Below are 8,413 nucleotides of genomic sequence, written 5' to 3'. Positions count from 1 at the left end.
CTATGCTCCCAGAGCTTTTACTCATTTTTGGTCACATTTAGTCTGACTTGTGTTAAAGTTGTGTATTTGTGTGACTCCCCAGCTACACTGGGAGCTAGCAGACATCCAAGGCTGCTTCTAGATGTTCATCCGTATCTCCCTTGCTACCTTCCACAGAATTTATAAAGATGTTAAGGAATACTTATGCATACAATGGAATTTTTGTCCTCCACATATAGCAAATAATAGTGTGGCCTATGATTTCTTTGTCATATCACAGCAGGGTACAGGTGATGGGGAAGACACTAAAACAGAGAACCCTAGTCTAGAGGAAAACAGGCAAGATGTTGAGTTTGAATCCAGCTGCTACAAGAAATAGTTCCAGTCTGAGTGTCTCCTAATCTGATCAATTTGTATCATCTGAGAAGTCAAGAAATACCTTATTAATAGAAAAGCAACAGGTAAAAGGTCTATGAAACTAAAAGTTGGTCCTGTAAGAGATGAAAACATGTGACAAATCTTTAGCTAGATGGACCACAAAAAAAAAAAAAAGATAGTAGACTCAAGTTAGTGATATCAGGAATGACAAGGAGGGAAGTTACTGCCAACTTTAAGACATATTATAAGAAAATGCTAAAAATCACCCAGAGGCCGGGGAGGTAGTTCAGTGGCACAGTGCCTGCCTGCCCAGTTCAAGGTCCTGAGTTCAATCCTGGGTACCAAAAAAAGAATAACCCCTAGGAGGACAAATTGGATAACCTGGATAAAGTGGACAAAGCCTTAGATACAGAGTACTAAAACTACCTCAAGAAACGGGTAATCTGAATAGACCTATTAACAAGTAAAGTGATTACATTAGTATTTTATGCCTTCACTGGAGAATTCTACTACATGTTTAAAGAATTGCAACTAATCCTTTACAGTTTAAAAAAGAACAATAGGAAGGAACACTTTCCACCGCACTTTATGAGTCCAGATATAATGAAAGTACATATCAATATTATGAATATAGATGTAAAAATTCTCAACAAAATGCTAGCAAAACAAACATAGTATACAAAAAGTTCTGAAGATCATATTAACAGAATAAAGGGCAAACACCTGTGACCATTTCCAAAAATGCAGAATAAATTCCATCACCTTTTCATGATAAAAACATGCAATAAACTAGGGATAGAAGGATCACAAGTTTGAGGCTAAAGTGAGATATAGATATAGATTATGTATATATATTATATTACATATAATATACATAATTATTATATTACATATAATATATGTATACATATATATGGAGAGAGGGAGATAGTACAGACACAGACACAGACACAGACATAGATATGTTGTTCAATGTCATTAGATATCAAAGAAATGTAAATGAAAACCTCAGTTCCAGGACTCTGGGAGGCTGAGGCAGGAGTATGGCAAATTTTAGTCCAGCTTTGGCAATTCAGCAAGACCCTTTCTCAAAATAAAAAGTAAAATGAGCTGGCTGTGGTGGTGCACATTTGTAATCTCAGTACTTGGGAGACTAAGGCAAGAGTATCACTGCAAGTTCAAGGCCAGAGTGAGCTACATAATGAGTTCAAACCAACCTAAACTATGTAGCAAAAGCCTATCTTTGAAAAAATAAAGGGTCAAGGGACATAGCACATAGTGCAATCTGAAGTGCCAGCAAAACAAACAAACACTTCACAAATACTAGAATGGCTATAATCCAAAGGATTATAAATATTGATGAAAATGTGGAAAAATTGGAACCTTCATACACTGCTTGTAGGAATGTAAAATGGTGCTGCTGCTGCTGCTTTGAAAAACAGTCCGGCCATTAGTATAGAGTTAAACACAAAACCCAGCAATTCCACACCTAGGTACATACCCAAGAAACATGAAAGCATATACCCTCACAATTTATTTTTGCTGGTACTGGGGATTGAACCGAGGAGCTTTGTACTACTGAGTTACATCTCTAGCCCTTTTTAAGTTTTTATTTTGAGACAAGACATCACTAAACCACTAAATTGCCAGGCTGAGCTTGCACGTGTGATCCTCCTGCCTCAGCTTCCAGAGTGCTGAAATTATAGACCTGTGCCTCAGCTTCCAGAGTGCTCAGATGATAGGCCTGTACCACTCAGCTTCACAAAATCTTTTTTTTTGGGGGGGGTACTGGAAATCGAACTCAGGACCTTGCACTTGCTAGGCAGGTGCTTGTGCCACTGAGCTATGTCCCCAGTCCTGATTTTTCTTTTTCCAGATTATCCTCAAAAAGGAAGGCAAAGTTGTGCAGATTTCATTTTTTAAGGCTCCTTCCACCACGCTCTAAGACACAGGGCAGGAGTGCATAGTGTGCCTTTTTATGACAATGAAGACAAGGATGTCCCTTGTTTGATTTTTGCCTTCCTTTCTGAGACTCTCAAAAGAGTAGTGATTTCTGCCTGCCTAGATAGCATTTTCTTCTTTCTAACCATGTATGGAGTTTTTATCTGTCTGCTATTCCTCCCTCAACCTTAGAAGGTCAGCAGGCTGCCTTCCTCCTCCCACGGGTGGACATGTAACCCACTTTGTCCGATCAAAGGCCCTTCACTGGGAATTTGCCTGTTGTGAGGAGATGCAAGGAAATGCATGGGTGCTGCTGTCTGGAGTTGGAAGAGATATTCTGGATGGATCTCTTCTCCCTTTCCCGCTGCTCCCCTCCCCTTCCCTCTCCTCTCCTTTCTTTGCTCCCCTCTTTTTTCTTTTCTTTCTCTGTCTCTCTTTCCTCCCTTCCCTGCCTGCCTGCCTGCCTGCTTGCTTGCCTCTCTCCCTCCCTCCCTTCACCCCTTCCTTCCTTCCCATTCCCTTTAGGTGTTTTTTGCACCCAAGAACTCTAAGTTGGTCTTTTCAGATAGTCAAGGGCCAAGGAATTCCATATCATTGTCTTGATTCTCCCATGGCTGGGACAGGATTTCTTAGGGGTATCCAGACAATGAAGAAAGAGATCTCCTAAGTTTCAAGGAGTTGTTACCTGACTAACTCTCCTTCCACAGGAGCACCTTCTCACTGGATCCTTCTTGGTGACCATCTGCTTTATTGTTTTAATTGAAGCTCTCAATGCTTCACTGATGGTTGAGTGGGTCAAGGCAAGTTGTTTCTTCCTCTTTTTTTTTTTTTTTCTTTTGTTTTTTTTTTTTCCATTACCAGGAATCGAACTCACGACCTTGCACTTGCCAGGTAGGCACTGTGCCGCTGAGCTAAATCCCCAGCCCCTAAGGCAAGTCGTTTCTTGGGAGAATACAAAAATGAACAAAAATTATATCTCAACTCTCAGCAAATACAATTAGCGTGGATAATGACTGAGCCAATCACAGGCAGGGATCAGAGAAAGGGCATTTAAACTTCGTGAGAGATGGAGAATCCTGATCTGAGGAATTTCTCTGACCCCTTTGTAAAATCAGATACTCATAGACTTTGCAACTGATAGCAACATGATAGACCATCCAGCCCTATATTTTCTCCATGAAGAAACCCAGATTCTGAGAGGTGAAATGATTAGCATCCAAATTACACTTAGACTTCTTTCCTGGTTTCCAGTCCAGTACTTATCTCCCTAGTTTGCAGTCACCTGGCTGACCTTGGCTGGCTCCTCCAGGTTTGAGAGAGTCTCGAGAGAAGGAAGGATAACATTTGGTGCTAGGTAAGTAGTTGCCTAGGGAAATATGTCTTGGAAGGCCACCCAAGAAGTCAGAGAGGAATTGGGGCAGATTCCAACAATTCTATTCATGTTGTTTGTTGCTTACTTTCCCAACAGGGGGATGGCACCAGGGTTTGTGCTGTAATGGGAGTGTCCTATGTTTACTAACCTTCTCCAATTTCCTTGAGCCCTGGGACCAGGTTAACTAAAGGGCATGGCAAAATGCCTTCTGTCACCTCCACAATCTATTTCCTCTGACACAGTCAGCTGGAGTTGATTGTCTTGTCTTATAAAAGATTTCAGTCAAATACTCCATAGACAGTGCAAGGAGGAAGTCAATTCAGAAATCAGGGCTGGACTTTCTCCATGGCTGACAATGATTTATCTTAGCTAGCAATTTGCTCTGGGCAGGAACGGCCCCGTATAAAGAGCACACATTGCTGGTTCTGGGGAGACAGACAGAAGCACTTATATTCCATGCTTTGGGTGCAGAAAGAGGTGGAGTGACCCTCAAACTGTCCTTTTCAGCCACTGCTGGGTATGACCAGTTTAACCAATACTTAGAGAACTCCCATGTTGTAGGGACTGGCTTCAATCCCCCAGCCCACACATAAATAAAATTCGATCTCTGCTTAGAAGGAATTATAGCCAAATATGAGACTGAGAAGTTAATAGAAAGTAATCAGTGATGAGCCCTGTACATTACAGAGCACAGAAGAGGGATATGCATTTCCTCCTGAGGTTCAGGAAAGGCTTTACAGATGATACCCAAGTGAAGGAGTAAGCCTGAAAGAAAACTGTGAGCCTCACAGGTGAGAGGGGGAAACACAGGAAGTTGATGGTGTTACTAGAACAGGACAAGTGAGATGGTATGTGTTGGAGATAAGGTAGAGAGGCAGGTGTGTGAAAGGGCATAGCCTTTATTCTGAGAGGGAGATGGGGAAGTTGAGGAAGGCTGCATTTCGACAGATTGCTGCAGTGTAGATTTATAGTAGAGAAGTAAAGAGTGGAGGTGGGGAATCAACTAGAAAAGGTGATAAATGCATGATGGGGGACATCCATAATGAGAACGAAAGATGTGGATTGCAAAAACAGCCAGGAGGTAAGTGAGGATGGAGACACGGTGGGGGAGGCTCCCAGGTTTCTGGCTTGTTCATGCATGGATTATGAGGCCATGAGGCCGTGAATGGAGATAAGAAAAACAGGAATAGGAACAAGTCTGGAAGGATGATGATGTAGATGATGGCTAACATTTATTAATCACTTTTATGGATCAGGCACTGTGCCAAGAGTTTTCACACATTTTCTCTTAACCCTGGGAAGTAGATATTATTCTCAATTTCTAGATGAGGAGAATAAAACTTTGAGATATTGAATAGCTTGGCCAAATCAGCACAGTTGGTGAGTGGTGGAAACAGGTTAGAATCAAAGCATCCTGGTTCCAGGAGCAAGGTTGTTAACCATGAGAGGGGTGTGTGTGTGTGTGTGTGTGTGTGTGTGTGTGTGTGTGTGCGCGTGTAGAGCCTGAGAAGCACTCATAGAGAAGGGGAGGGGTATTGGCATAGAGGGGTCCTCAGGGGTTCAGACTCTGATGTTAACGAAGTAGACAGAGGGTAAGGGTCCCTTACATGAAAGAAAACTAGCCTCCTCTGATTTTTAAATCAAAACACATGACTGCTCTCTGAACAACAGAAAACTAGGCAAGCACCAACAGCAGCATGAAATAAAGATGTCCACCAAGCTAAGCTGACATATTAATTATAGTAGTTACTACACTGCATAGTGATCATCCTGGACAAGGATTAAGCACTGTACATAAATAGTAATAATTAGTGTAGTAGTCAGCCTTCCCATGCCTGGGACAAATTACCCAACACCTACAGTTTAAGGGAGGAGAGGTTTATTTCACTCACAGTTTCAGAAGACTCAGTCCATGGTTGGCTGGCTCCAAGGCAGAAATATTGTGGCAGGAAGGTGAGGTTTAACAAAATGCTTAGCTCAGGGCAGCCAGGAAGCAGAGCATGGGAACAGTGACAGAGAAGAAGGGGGTCAAGGGACCATATGTGGAGCCAAGGTCACACCTCTATGACCCATAAGACACACCCAGAAAAGGGCTTTACTAATCCCCTGGGCAGCAACCAAGCTAATGAAGTTGACACTCCACCTTAACCATCACAGTAAGTCTAGCACAAGTTTCCTAAACCGTGTCCTGTGGAACAGGTGTCAATAGTTTCTGCAGATGTTAATATATGGATAAAAAAAAGGTTTCAGAGTCAGATAAATTTAGGAAATTCTGGTAAGGTTTAGATAGGTAAACTCCTGCTTTATACTTTTTACACTTTTTCCTCATTGTTAGAAGGCATTATAATGGGATGACTAAGATGGAAGGCACTGGAAACATACAGCCTGGGCTTGAGTCCTGCCACTGTCAAGCTGGGTAATCTTTGACAAGTAACAGAACTTCTGTAAGATGACATTTGCTCAACTGCAGGGGGAATAGTAATATATTCACTTCAAAAGCCAGCTCCCAGGTTTAAATAGAATTCACTGCATTTGCAATGGTGAAATTAGAGCCTGGTACAGAGTGAGGGCTCCAGGAGGGTTAGTTATTATCTATAAACTATACTATTATTAACAAGTGTCCCTCTTATCCTATAGAGTTTGGTCCTTGCCTCCCCCACACACACACATACTAAGGCTCACATTTTTGAAAAGCCAAAAATCTTGGCTTTGACTCTTGTCATCTGAAGTTCTTGGTTCTCCTGCTTCCACCCCACTACAACCCATACTGGGAATGATTGAACTCTTCCCCTACCATACTCCAAGGAAGGGGAGCAGGGCGAATTTATGCCCTGGCAGCATGGCCTTTAAATGGCTATTGCTGACTCATAATCACCTTTATGCACACTTGAAAAGGGTCACAAAGGTGGACACTGGCCTCTACTAGGACATATTACTTAGCAAGTGGAGTGCAAGCTATGTTTTAGCCCTCATTTGTTTCCTCAGATACCCTTGTGCAGTGAACAACCTACACAACCATGCACACCAGTTCTGATTTTTGGAAGGGGCTGCGAGTTAATGAATAATGGGAAAAGAGTACTAGCTTTCTTTCTCTAAGCAGCCTATAATACTAGCTCTGCAAAAGCCCTAAGTGAATAAACCCATCCTTGTTTTGCTCCTCTTTCCCCATATGTGCCCCTGCTATTAACACAGAACTGGGGGCTGGGGATTTAGCTCAGCGGCACAGCGCCTGCCTGGCAAGCGTGAGGTCCTGAGTTCAATTCCCTGTACCGGAAAATAAAACAAAACAAAACAACACAGAACTGATATCAGAATACCTTTTCTGTGAGAGGGACAGATACCCCAGGTCTTGTCTGTATCTCTAGACTCCCTGATTGAGGAGAGGAAAAGACAACTATGGAAAGCAGACGTCAGAGGGAACAATTTCCCAGGTTTACCTTGGGCCATCATGAACGCTAACTTATGATTAGCGACCAGAGCAGGTCAGGGCCAGAGCAAGTCTGACTTTCTGACTGTGGCTTGGGGCAGGGAAGGGGAAAAGAATTCCCACTATGTGGGCAAAATGCCTGTCTCCTAGTAAAGACTCTATACTTCCTTTAGATTTCCTGTATGAAACACCCGGGGAAGAAAAGTCATTTCCTGCGAGTCTTCTGGGGGTGGGTTGGGTAGTGTGGAGGGCAGCAACACTCGATGTGCACGTTCACACACACAGTCTTGGGCACCTACACAGGACCTACTGTCTGGTACCCCTTTTCCTGCTGCTAGGCAAGTCTAGTCTGACCAGGCCTGATCTGGCAACGGTTCTACCCTCTCTGAACCTTGGTTCTCTCTCTAAAGTGATTTTTAAGGCTTTCACAGTACTGATGGGCTTTGGGTTACACCTCTAGGGCGTTGTTCACCCCTAATCATGTCTAACTGGGCAGGTAACAGGATATGGCTTACGTTTACCTTTATCCCAAAAGAACCCCAAGACCATAAACCTATGAAGACAGCAGAAGCTCGTGTAGCCCCCAAGACAAGTGTGTGTGTGTGTGTGTGACCTTTATCCCAAAAGAACCCCAAGACCATAAACCTATGAAGACAGCAGAAGCTCGTGTAGCCCCCAAGACAAAGTTCCCTCTCACAGTTTTGCTTAGTGTCTGCCTCCTTTTCTCTTGATGACAAATACTGACTGGGGCCCCAGCTGGGGGTTAGTTAGGTCGGTGGCCTTCAGACTCAGGAACAAAGGCTGAGTGGGGGGGAGAAGGGACCTTGCCAGAATCTGAGGGGGTGGGGTGGGGGTTGTTTTATGCCTTCACCTCAAAACGGGGCTGGCTATCCTGTCCCTCCCACAATTTGGGGGGTCCTGAGGGAAAGGGTTGTCCTCCTGTCTCTTCTCCTGAGGCTGGTGATCTAGGTTGGGACCTGTACCCTTTCCATTCGCTCTCTGGGTCTGAAACCTCCATCCCCTTCCCCTCTCTGCCTTTTTTCTCCCTGGGATTGGGGTCTCCACGCCCCTCCTTCTCCTCCTCTCCAGGGCCTGGCCTTTCCAACCCGGGACGAAGGGGTCTGCATTCTTCTCTTTTCTCTTGTGACGGCCCCAGCTCCCTCCCCCCACCGTCTCCAGCTCGCCGCCCCGCCCCCTCCGCCCCGAGGCATTGTGGGAGGAAACAAGATGTGGGGCGAGAGCGGCGCGGGGAGAAGCCCGCAGTGCGGGGCCGGGCGGGCTCAGCCAATAGGGAGCTCGAACGGCGGCGCGCGCTG

This window comes from Chinchilla lanigera, unplaced genomic scaffold (assembly GCF_000276665.1).
Source record: "Chinchilla lanigera isolate Chin_1 unplaced genomic scaffold, ChiLan1.0 scaffold00050, whole genome shotgun sequence".
Lineage (NCBI taxonomy): Eukaryota > Metazoa > Chordata > Mammalia > Rodentia > Chinchillidae > Chinchilla > Chinchilla lanigera.
Note: the sequence above shows the minus strand (reverse complement) of the source record.